General features: G+C 39.5%; 1 protein-coding gene across 2 annotated transcripts in view; it reads left to right on the top strand.

The window, feature by feature from the left end:
• Nucleotides 1-17,929, top strand: part of SPPL3 (signal peptide peptidase like 3) — a 137,941-nt gene that overhangs the window by 67,982 nt on the left and 52,030 nt on the right. The gene's annotated exons all lie outside the window — the stretch shown is intronic.

Raw genomic sequence — 17,929 nt, 5'->3', positions numbered from 1 at the left:
AGTATGTTATATGTTAGAGCTTGGGGCTCAAATAGTCTGAATCTGAATCCAGATTCTGTCACCTACTCATTTTGTACTATTGAACAAGTTCTTGAACACTTTTCTGTTCAGTAGTTGTGTTCTTTTAAGTTGGGGATAATAAAAATTGCCTGTCTCATAGGGTGGTAACGAAAATTAAGTAATGAAATTAAAGTACTGAATAATGATACTTGGGCACATATTAAATGCTTAACAGTTATAATTTTCTGTTGTTATTGTGGTTATTATTTGTGTTTAGTTTCTGAATCAAGAGTTAGAGATTAGCTTTTTACCAGGCTTGTGTTGGGAAAAAAATTCCTTCTTTTAGAGCAGAGCTTCTCTAAGAGTGTGCTGTGGGACACAAAAGGTGCTTCAGAAGAAAGGGGGGAGAAGTAGTATAAGTTTTGCCAGAAATATATAATGAGCTTCAGGAAGTTCTCTATGGGGAAAAAAAACCAAACGGTAGTCAAGTTTATTTTGTATAGCTCAGCATTTAACAAACCTACTTACTTGTCCATTACTGCTTTTAGTTGTGCAGATCAGTTTAAATTGCCTAAGAAACTTAAGTCCCATAGAATCTAGGAAATACTATTTAAGAGGTTTGGTGTTAGCAATGTTTGCCAGATGTTTTCCTGTTATCACCCTTATATTTGTCTTAGGGCATTAGCTCAGCTGTACCAATTTTATTAAGGTTCTGGAGCACCATTCCTGTTTCTTCTGAATCACAATCACTAAATCCTCCTATAAAGGCAGTGGTGAAGTAGACAACAGCATTTCTCTTTCTGCAAGGCTGTGCAAGCTCAGGAATGGAAGTTGGGCTTCTGTCCAAATCAGGGTGGGATGGGTTTGAGGGGAACTTGGAATTCAGTTATGACCCTAAACATATGTTTATAATATTGGGAAAACAGCAACAAAGCTCTTTTTTTTTTTTTTTTTAGTGTTTATTTGTTTTTGAGAGAGAGAGAGACAGAGCATGAGCATGGGAGGGGCAGAGAGAGAGGAGACACAGAATCTGAAGCAAGCCCCAGGCTCTGAGCTGTCAGTACAGAGACCGACATGGGGCTCGAACTCACAAACTGTGAGATCATAACAGAAGCCGAAGTCGGATGCTCAACTGACTGAGCCACCCAGGCGCCCCAGCAACAAAGCTCTTTTTATCAGAGTTGGAAGACTTGTATATTACATGAATGTTGCACAATGGATTGCTTTTTACATTGAGTTGATAAATGTTGGCCATTTTTAACATGCTGTTGTAACTAGAACATTATTTAGATTCTGAAGTCAGTCTCAGCATCCTTGGTCTTAGATTTCTTATAAAATATATTGGAAATAGAATAAAACAATGTGCAAAACTTTCAGAACATTATAAGCTTTTACTTTGAAATCTATTGTTTGGAAACCTTACACTTTACTACTGATTTGGAGGCAAATTAATGAATTACCTCCAATTTAGTTGTTAGACAAATTAACGATGTTTTCCTATTGTGGACCTTCATCATGGCCAGTCCTGGTATCTGGTACATTAAATGTCAGTATGCCTTTTCCTCATACTCTGTAGTAATAGCTAGCTGATGCAGGTAAAATCCAGTTGAATAAGTTGGGTGTGTTCAAGTTGAAATAGAACATTAGGGGCGCCTGGGTGGCTTAGTCGGTTAAGCAACCGACTTTCGCTTAGGTCATGATCTCGCGGTTCGTGGGTTCGAGCCCCACGTCGGGCTCTGTGCTGACTGGCAGCTCAGAGCCTGGAGCCTGTTTCAGAGTCTGCGTCTCCCTCTCTCTCTGACCCTCCCCTGCTCACGCTGTCTCTCTCTCTCTGTCTCCTAGAAATAAATAAAAATATATAAAAAAAAAATAGAACATTAACACTTGAAAATGTGATAGTGCAGCTAGGAGTGAAAAAGGATTGAGGAACTAAGTAGACAAATGGGAATATATATTTCCTAGTGGGAGATAACAGAAGAGTTTAACCTTAATGGGATTAACATTACTTCCCCCACTACAGTCACTCTGCATAGCTTTGGGTCTCTGGAAAAAAATCGGGCCCTGGGGCTGATCTTGATTTGTCTGCTAGAAAATGACAAATAATTCTATCTACAGTCAGTCCTTGAGTATTTTCACTAATAGAGGGAAGCCTTTACTTGGGAAATCCAAAATGGCAGTCATCCAGAGTAAACAGAGTGCTTTACTTTAGAGCTTCTGCACCCAAACTGTTTGGATTTGAATCTGGATTCTGTCACTTCATACTTTGTAACCTGAGCAAGATATTTCACTTCTATATTCCTTAGCTTTCTAACATGTAAATTAGAGACAATAAAAGTTAACTATTTCCTAGAGTGGTAATGGGGATTAAATAACTATTATTCAGAATGAGCCAAATCTTTGGGAAATGTTAGCTCATACCTCCTGTAGAATTATTAAAGTAAATTTCCTTGCTTTTCTCTTTTCATCATCCCTTAGCATCAAACAGTAAACTTATGTTATTAACATTCTGTCTACCAGATAACTTCATTGAGAGCTTAAGTCTATGAGATAGATGGTATCATTGTCACCCTCATTTTACAAATGACAACGTTGAAGAGTAGAGACGGCAAGTAACTCGCCCAAGGTCACAGTTGGTAAAGAGACAGGGTCAGGATTTGAACACAGGACATCTGACTACAGAGCCTTTTGTCTTAACTGTACAATCTCACAGTGCACTTCTCTGTACATGCCACATTTCATTGACCCAGTTCTCATAATTTTACTAGGTGTTTGTCCTCCTCAGGTCAAGTTAATTTGTTCATTTCCATCTTCTTACCATTTTATATTTCATCTTTTCTGCTTAAAATACCCTCCTTTTTCATTTTCAGTCTTCTGGGAAACCTTCCACAGTTCACCTCACCCAACTTTTAGTATCTTTCTTTGGCATCTTTACCTGGCTGATATCCACAGCACTTAGATACTCATTATTCTTTGAAGGGAATTCAAGTGTCCCTTTTTATATATTCAGTACGAAGAGTTTCTAACATGAATTTTATAAAAGGACATGATTATCTTGTGAAACCAAGCTTTGAATTTAAGGAAATTTCTGCTTAAGGTACTTCCAAAACTTCTTTTCTTTGAACCTGTTGTACTTTCTTTACTTCATACTGAATAACTAACCCTGCATCCCATTTTATGGAGACAATTGAGACCTTCCTGCATTAGTACTTCCATAAAATCTCAGCTCCACTTCAGCCCATTGTTGCTTATCTGACCTTTCTGGTCTAGGTAGAAAACATGGTTTGTTTGTTTGTTTGTTTGTTTGTTTTTCCTCCTCTCTAAAGCCCTTCTTTTCTGTTTTCTCTGTATTCTGAGCGGCACAGGTCACCTATCTTTAGAAGTATATAAACAAAGTCGCCTTGATGATATTTCACATTGCCGTCGTTCAGTGGCACTCCTATCTTCTAGTCCTGGACCTCCTCAGGCAGTGATGGAACTCACCTACTTCCTTCTCTCTCCTTTCCATTCAGTAGAGACTGCTCTAGAAAATCACCTGTAATCTCTCCTAAACCAAATGGCCTATTCTCAACCTTCATGCTCCTCTGCTTTTTTGAGAGGTAACAACAAGGGTGATGGGTAGAAGTGTGGACCTTTGGAGTCATTCTGTTCACTATGTTCACATTCTGTTTCTGCCACTTTTTTTTTTAATGTTTTTTGTTTTTTGTTTTTTTGAGAGGGAGACGGACAGAATGTGAGCAGGAGAGGGACACAGAGAGAAAGAGAGAGGGGTAGACACAGAATCTGAAGCAGGCTGTAGGCTCTGAACAGTCAGTACAGAGTCTGACACGGGGCTTGAACTCGTGAACCGCGAAATCATGACCTGAGCGGAAGTTGGACCCTTAACTGACTGAGCCACCCAGCCTACCCGACACTTTCTGTAGGATTGGGACAAAATCGTTAGCATCTGTTTCACAGACCCTGTTTGCTCAGTATATATACTCAACATTTAACATAATTTTTTTTTTCTTCTACTCTAAGCTTTCCCCATAGTAATTCCTAATTTCCATTGTGCACTGTTCAGGATAATTAAAACTAAAGATTAAATGCTGAGTGAAAACATTTTGCTGTCAAAAAGAGTGAACCCAGTCTAGTACAGAGCCTAGGCTGTAGGAGATAAAATTTGAAGGAGAGAAAATGGATTGGGGCTTTTGACCGCAAAAGGTAGTAGTGTACCATGTTAGAAAGGTGGAGTGTCTAGTTTTTGCAGGTTGCTGGCGCTTGTTGATGAGGTAAGCATTGGGCCAGGTGGAGATGGTCTGTGTCTAGGGGGTTCTTCTGCCTTGGTTTGTGACTTCTGCCTCTGGTACCAATGTGTGAGGTACCTGGACCTGGATTTTGGTGCTCAGTCAGGTGTCCCTACTGTCAGGCTAAGTGGTCAGGTCACTGTCAATTATAGGAATCTTCACTCTTGTTTCTTCTTCATTCCCTTTGACCAATATGTCACCAGGTCTCCTTCGATTTGTTTCAAAATATAGTTTGTAACTGTATTATTTCCACCATTTCCACTTCTTATTAATCTGGGCTTTAGGTCTGGATTCCTTTTTGTTTTGTTTTGTTTTTAATTTTTTTTTAGCATTCATTTTTGAGAGACAGAGCACTAGCAGGGGAGGGGCAGAGAGTGAGGGAGACACAGAATCAATTCCAAGCAAGCTCCAGGCGCTGAGCTTTCAGCACAGAGCTTGATGCAGGGGTTCGACTCCACAAACCGTGAGATCACGACCTGAGCCGAGGTCAGATGCTTAACCATCCTGGGCCTGGATTCTTCTAAGAGTTTGGTTGGTCTCCTTCATTCCAGTCTTGTCTCTTCTGCCCCTTGCACCTACACTGGATATTTCTGCCAGATTGATTTTCCAAAAATATCATTGTGTCACTTTTATGATTTTATTCCATTGATAATGGTAGTATTTCTAGGTGAGATTAAAATTTCAGCATATAAAATCCTACTGACAAACCTATAATCTTAATATACCTTATTTTAACCTAATCACTAAATAGAAACTAATCTTACAGTTAATCTCTCTGGAATTCCCTCTTCTGTGAGATAAGATACTTGGTCCTATTGATATTATTCTCCCTGTGTACCTATGTCCTCTTCCAAGAGTTTGACTTTAGTAACAAAGATGTTCCTTTTGTGTTACTACATATAATCACTACCCAATAGATCTGTTTAGGTTTGTTTATTTATTTATTTATTTATTTTGAGAGAGAGTGCACGCTCATGCGCACAAAAGAGTAAGGGAGGGACAGAGACAGGGAGAGAGAATCTCAAGTAGGCCCCATGCTGTCAGCACAGACCCTGAAGCATGAGTCGTGAGATCATGACCTGAGCAGAAACCAAGAGTTGGATGCTTAACCAGCTGAGCCCCTTGACTGCCCAGTAGATTTAAGGTAGTATCTTAAAAAAGAGGACATACTATGGGAAAGGGACTGGAGACTGATTATAATGTTTGTTAAGCCCCATCTACAAATAAACTATTTTAAAAATCTATTACAGTAGCTGCTTAAAAATTTTTAAGCTGTCTTTCCAAATGAACTAGAGGATGAGAGTTTGCTGCCATTTCCAGTGTGAAAAGGGGTCAGTAACCAGAAAAATAACATTTACCTGCAAGTAGCATTTAGTGCTGAATCAAGATTTCAATTGATGTGATTGTATGACTAAATAAAACTTAAAATGTATATGTAATTGTAAGGTTGGTGCTTTAATTTTAATTAATTTATTTTTGAGAGGGGAGGTGAGCTTTGAAGAAGGGCAGAGGGAGACAGAGAGAGAGGGAGAGAATTTCAAGCAGGCTCTGAGCTCAGCACAGAAACCAACTTGGGGCTCAGTCCCACAACCCTGGGATCACAGCCTGAGTTGAAATCAAGAATTGGACACTCAACCAAGCCACATGGGTGCCCCACGATATTGGTGCTTGTAAAAGTTTAAGAAAACCTTTATCTTTAAATTTGGCTTTTTGAAAATAAATTCTACCCAGATGGGATGTTACGTTTAACTGAAGGATATAAGCTTTTAGCATTTGGTTAAAAATAAATGAAAAATATAGCCTATTCAGAAATCATAAGCACTTCTTTTTCTTAGCCTATCCTCTAAGATCCTAAACACATTTTTAAAAAATATTTATTTATTTTGTGAGAGAGTGCATGCAGGAGTGGGGGAGGGGGAGAAGGGGTGGCAGAGAGGGAGAAAGAGAATCCCAAGCAGGCTCCGCACTGTCAGCACGGGGCCTGACACGTGGCTCCATCTCACAAACTGTGAGATCATGACCTGAGCTGAAGTCAGGGGTTGGGCACTTAACCAACTGAGCCACCCAGGCACAGTTTTTTAAAATATTACAATTTTTAAAATATTAGTGTTGTTTTAAAAATTCACATAATGCAGGGGCGCCTGGGTGGCTTGGTCGGTTGGGCGTCCGACTTTCGCTTAGGTCATGATCTCGCGGTTCGTGGGTTCGGGCCCCGCGTCGGGCTCTGTGCTGACTGCNTAGGCCCCCCTTTTTTAAATTGAAGTATAAATGGCATACATTATATGAGTGTCAGGTGTACAACATAATGATTATATATTTGTATATATTATGAAATGATCATCACAGTGAGTCTAGGTAACATCCATCACACACATAGTTAGAAAGTTTCTTTTTCTTGGGGCGCCTGGGTGGCTAAGTCGGTTAAGTGTCCGACTTTCGCTTAAGTCATGATCTCGTGGTTCGTGGGTTTGAGCCCCTCATCGGGCTCTGTGCTGACTGCCAGCTCAGAGCCTGGAGCCTGTTTCAGTCTGTGACTCCCTCTCTCTCTCACCCTCCCCTGCTCATGCTCTCTCTCTCCTAGAAATAAATAAAACATTAAAAAAAAAAAATTCACATAATGCAAAAATGTGAAATAGACCCATTTTAAATAAAAGTGGTATTATAATATTGGTCTTTAGCCTACTTCCTCCTGTAACAGTTTTCCATGCTATTCTTTTAAAATTTCTTTTTTTTTTAAATTTTTTTATGTTTATTTAATATTGAGAGAGAGAGGGCGAGCATGAGTGGGGGAGGCTGAGAGAGAGAGGGAGACACAGAATCTGAAACAGGCTCCAGTCTCTGAGCTGTCAGCACAGAGCCCGATGCGGGGCTCGAACCCACGGATGGTGAGATCATGACCTGAGCCAAAGTCGGATGCTTAACCGACTGAGCCACCCAGGCACCCCTAAAATTTCTTCATAGTGGAGTGAATTATACAAAATACAATGACCGTAGTAAAAGGGAAAAGGTTGATTAACCTCACTGTGTTTCAGTTACTTCATCTGCAAAACCATTTTATGCACTACTTGACACACTACTCAACAGAAGATTGTTATTGTTTCAAGGAGGAGGGAGTCATCAGCCTGTAGAGATGGTAACTGAACACATGACAGTAGACCGTGTCACACAGAGACAGCGTGTGGAGTAAGAAGTGAGGGGAACTGATGACAACCCTTGATAAGCAGAGGAAAAGGAGACTACGAAGTTTAGGAGTCAGAGGGATAGGAAGAAGTCCAGAAGAAAATTGTGGATGCTGGGACAAAAGTGTTTTAAAAGAAAGAGAGCGATCTTTGTTTTCAGATCCTGCAAGGGGCCAGAGGGAGCGTGTCAAGTAAGATACTGACTAAAGTTTATTAGATGAAACAGCAAGATTGTTGCGATCTTGGGGAGAGGGAGAAGAGCATGTTCCATGGAGCACTGAGGGCAGAAGCCAGATTGGGTCAAGAGGACACTAGCAGAGGGGCACCTGGGTAGCTCAGGTTCAGTGTCTGACTCTTGGTTTTGGCTCATGTCATTTTCTCGAGGTTTGCAAGTTTGGGCCCCGCGTCAGACTCACTCTGACAGCCCAGAGCCTGCCTGGGATATTCTCTCTCTCCCTTTTTCTCTGCCTCTCCCCTGCTCATGCTCTCTCTCACAAAATAAACTTAAGAAAAAGACCTAGCAGAGACAGCAATCCAGCCCAAGTCCCTAGAAGGTTTGACCTGGCCTATTTAACCTTTCTGGCCTTTTTTCTTTTCACTACCTCGTACCAACCCCCTACCCCCACCAGATACTCTTGTGGCAGTGCATTGTAGCTCTTGCTCATTCGCTTGCTCTGTGTCTCCCACCCATGCGTGCTCCCTCACATCTCTTCCTAGCCCTGCTGCACTGCTGGACTGTGGTAATCCTTTAGTACATACAGGCCTCCACACAGGCCTCCAAGCTGAGCTTCTACACCTATCCATGCCAGGGCTTAATTTGATGGCCTTTTTTACATTTCTGTTCCTCATCAGACAATTCTCGGTGGGTGATAGGGGCTGGGTTTTTATCTCGGCGTGCCGCACTCATGAGAGTACTAATTTAAATACTCCTGCATTCAGTGATGCTTAAGATAGGATGGAACTGTCACAGACACAGTTATTACTATCAGAGCCTGTAACAAACGTTACATTTTGCAAGATAATGGGGAGATTTGTTTGGTTTTAGATGTGTTGAAGTTGAGGTGATGCAGGTGGAAGTACTCACATGGGCATTGGAGATTTCTTACTAAAATTCAGTCTGCCTTAGAAATTCCTCTTGTTCTGGGACATTCCTTTTGAACTTCTCTGCTTTATCTTGATGGAAGTAATGGAGGCACTGTGACTTAAGTCATCAGGCTTCTTTTTGCTTGTCCACAGAAATAGATTTGTCATGCGGAAAGGTTTAGCTACCAGGAAATGACTAAAATGCCAACCTGTAGCATCCAGTTTTATGTCATTGGTAAATCTTTTTAAAGTCCAGATTTTGAAATTGTGTGAGTGCTTTCAAGACTTTGTTTACAGAATTATATGTAAAGCTATTAGCAGCATTTAATGGTAGAGAATAATCTTTTAATGAGACTCATGAAGTGAAAATCAGTTTGCTGCATGTTTTTAAAAACAATGTTAAAAAAATAATTCCCTTCTTGTTTTTTTAAGTGTTATTGTAACATAACTTTTCTTTAAAAAATGTTTATTTATTTTGAGAGAGCAAGCTTGAGCAGGGGAGGGGTAAAGACAGTGGGAGATAGAGAATCCTAGGCTGTCAGCGCAGAGCCTGACATGGGGTTCTAACTCAAGAACCATGAAATGATGACCTGAGCTCAAATCAAGAGTCAGACTCAACCAACTGAGCCACCCAGGCGCCCCCAGTTTAACCGATTTGTAAGTGTACAGTTCAGTAGCATTAAGCCCATTTATGTAGGCTGTTGTGCCGCCATCACTGCTATTTCTGGACCTTTTTCATCATCCCAAACAATTCTGTACCCATTAAATAATAATTCCCCATTTCACGTCCTTCTAGTCCTGGTAAACTTCTATTCGACTTTCTCTCTCTATGAATTTACCTGTTCTAGGTCCCTCATGTGAGTGGAATCAAACACCATTTTCCTTTTCTGTCTGGCTTATTCACTTAACATAATGTTTTCAGAGTTCATCTGTGTTGTAGCATGTACCAGAATTTCCTTCCTTTTTAAGGCTGGATAATACTCGGTTGTATGGATACACCACATTTTGTTTATCCATTCATTCATTGGTGGAGACTGCGGTTGCTTCCACCTCTAGGGTGTTGTGAATGGTGTTGCTGTGAACATGCTTACAAGTATCTCTTGAGTCCTTGCTTTCAGTTGTTGTGGGTATATACATAGGCCTTACTGAGTTTTGTGGGCACATATTGTGTATTTAGACATTCAAGAGCAGTTTCTTTATGAAATACTAATCTTGACCAGCATGTTAACACAAATTTTTGTAAATTTTTAAGGAAATTTATTTAGTTCAAGTTCTGAAGCAATCTTGGCTTGGATAGTGATACAAAAATGTCTGCAAAGGCTGCATTATAATTTTCTTTTCTGAAAATGAGTCCCTCGTTCAAATGGAAATGCACAAACCACTCTATTCCAGCTTGTATCTGTCTTTGAGAAAACCAGTTGCCTAGGTTTTTCCCTTGCCTTAAAAATGTATGTTACAGCCAATTCAGGGCTATTTCTGGCTGCTGGTGTCTTAACACAGGAGTCACAATTGTTGCTGGGTGTATGCTCAAATCACCAAAAAATGCACATGCTTTTGAAATTGTAATATGAGGATCTGTCTAAAACAGTAATTCATAGGAAAGAATGGAAGCACATTACCATGGAATCCTTCAGTGCGGGGTCTTCTTTCTGTTTCACTGGAACCCTATAAACATTTTCTTACCTGTCGTAGGCAATAAAGTATGTCTGAAGACAAAATGACTACAGATGATCTCTACTGCCTCCTTTCTTTGATAGGAATTTGCTCAGTCCCACATTTTGTGTCTCTGATGGAAATAATTTTTCACTGTACTAGCTGGATAAAATAAAATAGTTGACATATGGTGCATCTCTTAAATGTTTTTTCCATAAAGTATTTGGTGCTAATGAAGGGATAAGAAGAATGAAAATTCTTCATTTCTAATCCAAAAATATTTTGATATTGGAAATCCATCCATATTCATGGTGTGACTCAGAGATGTTCGTGACTCTTGCTAGACTACACACACACACACACACACACACACAACCTCTTTGTGCAAAACAGGAAATAGTGCCTCCCTGACCAGATGGGCTTCGGCTCAAAAATAATCATCTTTTTTAAAAGAAAAGATGCCCCTCCCACTAGGTGGCTGCATCCATCCTTTAGGACACAAGGTTCTGCTCATCAAGCTTTGTGCCCAAAGTCCTGCTGCATCCTCCAGGAGGGAAGGGTAGGTTGTATTTTAACATTCACTGGCCCTCTTAGCCAAGTGGCCTTATGCAGTAACAACAATTTACAACAAGGGTGAGCAAACTTTTTCCATACAGGGCCGGTTAGTAAATATTTTGGGCTATGTGAGCCGTATGGAGACTGTCCCAACTATTCTTCTCTGCCAGTGAACCACCAGAGCAGCCATAAACACTGCCTGAAAGAATGAGCTTGGCCGCGCTTACCTGGAATAGCAGCAGGCCATAGTTTGCCCCCTCCTGGGAGGTGGCCACCCCCAGCACCTCCTGTAACACTTGATTTCTCTAGTAGAACATTACATTCTGTCACACTGTATGATGTGTCTTTCTTACTAGATTGTAACCTTCTTAAGTGACTTACTTTGTATCTTGTACATAAAGATTAAATTTAATTTATTAAAGCTGTATTTACTAAGATTACCTATTCCATTATTAAGCTTAGGATATATACTTGTTTTTTTACCTTAAAACATGGGAAAATGTGGGAGGGAATTAAGGCCATTATAATGTTAGACAAATATTTTAGATAAAAATACAAAAGTCCTCTTTGAACATATTCTACCTGAAAGGGAAAGTGTGTAGTATTTCTAAGACCTGGAATGTAAGGTATATTGTGCATATTCTATTTAAAGCCAAAAATCTTGCAGAGCAAAATAATTTTAACGACTTCTTAGCATTTTATGTAGCCAGGACTTGTGGGTGAGTGTATAGAGCAGCTAATCTCAAATTGTGGCCCACGAATCCCTCAGTGTTCCTCAGACCCTTTCAGGGGAGCTATAAGCTCAAACTGTTTTTATAATGCCATTAAAGTTATTTGTCTTTTCCATTTTGACTTTTTTTCTTACTGTGAAAAGCAGTGGTGGGTAAAAACTCTACTGTGCAACAACATGAATCAAGCAGTGGCACCAAACTATACTAGCAGTTATTATGTTCTTCACCACTGTGTGCACACTGTTTACTTCTTTTTATTTTTTGGGACACCTGGGTGGCCCAGTCAGTTAAACCTCCAACCCCTGGTTTCGGCTCAGGTCATGATCTTGTGGTTTGTGGGTTCGAGCCCCACATCGGGACCCCATACCGATGGTGTGGAGCCTGCTTGGGATTCTCTCTCCCCCTTTCTCTCTTCCCCTCCCTTGCTCACTCTCTTTGTCTCTCAAAAAATTTTTTTAAATTTATTTTTATTTTTTTTAACGTTTGTTTATTTTTGAGAAAGCCCAAGTGGGGGAGGGGCAGAGAGAGGGGGACAGAAGGTCGAAAGCAGCCTTTGTGCTGACAGTAGCCAGCTCAGTGTGGGGCTTGAACTCAACAGCCATGAGATCATGACGCAGGCCGGACCCCTCACACACTGTTTTGTTTTGTCTTCATTTAAAAAACAAACAAACAAACAAAAAACATAGCAGTTTCACCTAGGGTGAAACAGTGAAAATTACTTTTTTTAAATCTTAATTTTTGAGAACACATTTTTAAATAATAAAATGGAAAGTTCTCATTAAGCATGTCAGCTGTATACTAAGGTACCATGTGTTTTCTTGAGAAAACACTTGTGTGGTCATTTGAGATGCTAGCTGAACTAACTGCTTTTTTCTTGGAACTGTTTTTACTTGAAGAATGACTAGTGGACAAACTAGAGTTATTCACACTTTGATGTTTGACACTTTCTTTGAAATGAATAAAGTGAGCCTGTCATTAAAAAATAAATAAGCAGTGGTTTTGCCAGTGATAAAATTTGAGCTTTTAAGTAAAAATTAGAATTTTGGAAAATGTATCTGTTGTCATTAGCTTCAGGAATGATGTTAACAAGTGTAATTTTTCTGATGTTATATAATGAAATGTGACAACATCTGGAAAAGCTACATAACTCAGTGAACCAACATTTTCCAGATGACCAGCGTGGGATGCTACAGAACCATCCATGGGCAAAGGATCCATTCAAAGTATAACATAAGCCTTTGGATTTTAACATAATATATTAAAAAAAAAAAAAAAACCTTCACTGATATGGTTTCAGATTTCACATTGCAAATAACCTTTAAGAAATTACCACTTGTTGAAGCGCAGTGTAGTATTAAAGAAGAGTCTCCTCAGTTATCTAAAAATGTTATTATAATACCCCTCCCTTTTCCAGCTACCCATCTGCGTCAGGCCAGATTTCCTTTTCCATAGCCTCTGTGGCATTCAACTAAAGCAACATATGGCAACAGACTGAATGCAGAAGCAATATGAGAATCTGGTTATCTTCCATTTAAGCCAGACATTAAAGGGGTGTGTAGAAATGTAAGAGAATGCCCCTTGTCTCACTAAATTCTTTTTTGTTTTGGAAAATAGTTCTTTTTCCTTTCAAAAAATTTATGCTCATGTGTAATGGTTTTGTTATATTTAGATGAGTTAGTAAATGTTTTCAGTCTTTCTTGGTTTTAATTTCCAGTAGTTATTACTCACAGGAACAAAAGCGCTAAGGGGGTCTTCCTTGTGTAAATAGTTTCAAGACCAAAAAGTTTGCAAAGTGCCAGTCTATGGCACTGTCTGTGCCGGGTTGGAATATTAGTTGCTTGGTTTGTTGGGTATACAAGAATGCTCTCATTGTATAGCTGGAAGGCTGACACACAGGACACATTATAGAACAGTACTCTCTGTGTCTCAGTTTGGCATGATTTTTAGCAGGATATGTGTTATAAGCACTTGCTGGTAAAGCAGCTAGAAATAGATGTTTGACTGTAGAGCAATTACTAAATAAAATCCACCATGGTTCTAAAACTCTTAGGGTGTAGAATATAATCTTACTGTATTTGAGAGAACTTTCTGGTAGCTTCCTGTCTCTAGTAAGGTTTGGGGGAATGTAGTGAAAGAATTGGGCATTTTTGTAGTGACCATGTAAAATATCTCAAGAGCTAACCTGTACTAATACATCACTTGGCAGTCTCCCGAGTCTTTCTTCAGTACATTTGGCCAACCTGATTTTGGCATGTCTAAAATGCATGTATTTAGTTTCTTTTTGCATTTTCAGACGGAGTTCCTTTGTTTCAGAGTGTAGAGTAGGTTCCTGTCTTTAATGTGCCTTGAGTCTCTGGAAGAGACACCTCACTAAGAGGAGATTGTGAGAGGTGACACACATCTGCTGATGGCTGTGGGAGAGCCTGAAATGTGGGATAGGAAGAAGCTGTGAAATAAAGGAGATTGTGGGCTTTGATTTCCTAGAATTGGCCAGACTACCTACCCTTTTTCCTTGGAATACCTTTCCCTCCCCACCTGCCCCACTCTGGTTGTACCCCAGAAGCCCAGATCCCAGTCCCTGGAGTAGAATTCTAGGATCTTTGCATACTTTTGAAGTGTTTCTGATTCTTCACTTCTTTGGGCAAAGAGAGTAGTAGAGAGAGGTATGGATGAGGCCCTCTTCTCCCTTTCATTATCAGAAGTGAAAACTTTTATTAAACAGTCTGTTTGACAGTGGAACAAAAGAGCTATGGCTTAGACCCTAGGGCTGGCCAATTTTTGTAGAAAATGACTCGAGAGGAATTTTCCCTTGGGTGATTAAACCAACCAGTTATGGAATGAGGTAAGCCTTGGGAATAAAAGGCACAGCTTAAGGAATACAGTCCATGATATTATAATAGTTGTGTGGTGACAGATGGTAGCTACACTTGTGGTGAACATTGCATAATGTATAAACTTGGGGAGTCACTGTGTTGTGCACCTGAAACTAACGTAACCGTGTGTGTCAACTATACTCCAGTGTAAAAAAATTTAATAGCAGTTTTCAGTAGCCTGGAAACAGTGCTGCCTTTGTCAGTTCTTTTACCTATAACATGCCAGTGATCGGCCAAACATATTTATATGGTAAAACTTACCATTTTTGGAGGAAAAACACAGTATAAAAACCTAGAATCTTAAAAAATAAAAACTAGCTGGACCTTCAAGCTGATCTAGGCCCAAAGAGGATTTTATAGAGACCAGGAAAATGTAAAGGTTTGCCTAGGGAAAATCAAATGGCTAGTTATAGAATAATTAAAGATAGAAAGATACTGGAGCTTCCTGACTCCCAAGTTTGTCATCAGATGATGAAGTCAGTTTGGGAGACTGGAGTAAGGCTGCCTGTGCTCAGAACTGCACCTGACTCCTCACCTCTGAATGGTGATAATCACATAGGTCCACAGTTTCCAAACCCTAAATTCTGGAAACCTAGAGTTTTTCTGTAATTCATTTGGAAGCAAAACCTGACCCAAGCTGATGAAGCGGTTTCTAATCTTTATTTATCTTATTTACTGTTGTTATTCATGTTTCACTACACAAATATTAGTATTTGATTATAGGATACTTACTGCTCTAGACCCCAGGGAGGGTGTTTTTTGTGTAAGATCCACAAAATTCTGAATTCTGCAACACATCTGTCCTCAAGGTATTTTTTTTTTTAATAAACAGTTGTATACATGTAGGACTTAATGTCATAGAATGGTTGTGAAAATTAAGCACTCAGTAAAATGTTAGTTGTTGCTCTTACCATCAAGAAAATCCCAGAAGCCCAATTTTGAAATATAACACGGGCATCTTTCTATACAAGTATATGTCAGTACAGTCATTAGAACTTTCTACATTGATGGAAATGTTCTTTATCTGGTCATTTGGTATAGTAGCCATCAGCTATTGGCCACTTGAAATTCAACTATTGTAACCAATGAACCAAATTTTTAATTTCATTTAAATTTAAATAACCATGTGTGGCTAGTGGCCATTTTAATGCTAGTGGCTGCTATATTGGACAGTGCAGTTCTGTATTTGAGTTCACATTTCATTTATTCTTTACTTTGCTATTTTTGTAATTATCTATTATTTCTTTATATTGATTAAGATACAACATGATCCAGCATATTGACTAAGATAACTGATGTGAGAGGGAGAACTTAGGTTTCTAAGTCCATCGTGGGCTTATCATCAGCTAAGTAGATCCTTCTGTTTTCAGGGCTTTTTAAAGACTTAATAGTAAAATGTACCTGTTTCTACTTAAGCTTGACACAGGCAACTTATAATGAAATAAACTTAAGTGATTCATAAAACATAACGTTATCTATGCCAAGAAGTCCCTAAACTTAGAGAATGTAAGTAGCAGAAGGTTTTCTGGTAAACGTGGAAAAAGAAAACCTTTGTCAAGTTGTCTTCGGATGGCAGAATGTTCTAACATGTTCAGTGTTGGTGACAAAATGTGCTAGCATGTTCACATTTCTTAAGCAGATGTTATTTTCCAAAAATTATTTCTATACACGTTTTAAATGTAATAGTATGTGTAATATCAATGTTTTCGATGGGCTTTAGGCTAGAATTAAAAATTTAAAAATTTTTAATGTTTATTTTTGCGAGAGACAGACACTGAGTGTGAGCAGGGGAGGGGCAGAGAGAGAGAGACGGAGACACAGAATTCAAAGCAGGTTCCAGGCTCTGAGCTGTCAGCACCGAGCTGGATGTGGGGCTTGAACTCCTGAACTGCGAGATCATGACCTGAGCCAAAGTCAGAGGCTTTTACCCGACTGAGCTGCACAAGTGCCCCTAGACAGGCATTGTTAGGGTGCATCTGCCAGAGTACAAGATGCAGCTCTTCCTAATATTTTTCACAAGATATTTGTTCAGTGTCATGATGTGGACGTTATCTTTACCTCTGAGATTCCATGGTTGCCTTTGAGAAAAGGGCACTGGAAATCTAAATCTTAAATTGGTGAAAAAGAGCAGCATAGGCTGAGTCATCCATTTGTTTCTGTTGAGGTTAAAAACAACAAGCTACCCTCCTAATTCAGGAAGTTAAGTAAGGTAAAAAAGTGTGGTGTGCTGTCATTAATAACTCAGAAATGAGATTTTTAGACAATATGTATGTGGCTAAAAGTTGTGTTTATTGAACCTAGATGATTTCTCTTAGAAAAAGAAAGAGTACAGTCTAAATTTGTGTTTTAGTTTTATACCAAAAGGCCAATAAATGAAGGCAATAGAAAAGAATAGCCCCTATTATATAGTCGAGTTCACAAACAGCAAGTTACAGAAGAACACGAAGTGTGTATCTGTTGTTATGGTGTGTATACATTCTGCATGCACACTTTATTATTTTTTTTTTTTAAATGTTTTATTTATTTCTAGGAGAGAGAGCGTGAGCAGGGGAGGGTCAGAGAGAGAGGGAGTCACAGACTGAAACAGGCTCCAGGCTCTGAGCTGGCAGTCAGCACAGAGCCTGACGCGGGGCTCGAACCCACGAACCGCGAGATCATGACCTAAGCGAAAGTCGGACACTTAACCGACTAAGCCACCCAGGCGCCCCTGCATGCACACTTTAAATGGAAGGGTACACATACCAAATTGAAAACAGTGCCTGCTCCTAGGGAATGGGCATTATGGACAAGGGGGAGGGGCAGGGCGCTTGTACTTCTGCTTCTTACCTATTATTTGGATTTTTACAACAAACATGAATTATTTTTGTATTTTTTTTTAAAAAATTGATACTGTTTTTAAAGTGCTAAAATTGGCTAAAATTCATTTTAAACCATATTCTGCATAGTAAATGCTTTGTGTTAAAAAGCTTTTTGTAAAACTTTCAGGGCGCTTGGGTAGCTCAGTCGGTTAAGGGTCAGCTTTGACTCAGGGCATCACCTTGCAGTTTGTGAGTTCGAGCCCCACATGTCAGCCCCACTGGTAGCATGGAACCCACTTTGGATACCCTGTAGACCCCTCCCTCTCTGTCTCTACCCTGACATGCGTGCACTCTCTCTTTCTTTCTCAAAAATAAATAATTATTTAAAAAAGAAAGAAAAAGCTTTCTGTAAAATATCCATAATGATAATTTGAGTTGAAAATATATAACATTTCAGAAAGTTATTATAGGGGGGTTTGGGTGGCTCAGACAGTTTAGTGTCCGACTATTGATTTCAGGTCAGGTGACACAGTTGGTAAGGTCAAGCCCTGCATCGGGCCCCGCACTGACAGTGTGGAGCCTGTTTGGGATTCTCTCTCTTCTTCTCTCTCTGTCCCTCCCACCCCCCTTCAAAAATCAAATCAAATAAAAGTTTTCTTATAAATTTATAAATAATGGACTATATTAGGAGTCAGCTTTTACCAGATTTTCTTGTATAGATTTGAAAAATAGAACTGTTCAGTCTAGAAGAAACCATTTTCTGAAATGATGTGT

Source organism: Hyaena hyaena, unplaced genomic scaffold (assembly GCF_003009895.1).
Source record: "Hyaena hyaena isolate Hyena2069 unplaced genomic scaffold, ASM300989v1 scaffold_0, whole genome shotgun sequence".
Classification (NCBI taxonomy): Eukaryota; Metazoa; Chordata; class Mammalia; order Carnivora; family Hyaenidae; genus Hyaena; species Hyaena hyaena.
This window is presented reverse-complemented; position numbering and strand designations above follow the sequence as displayed.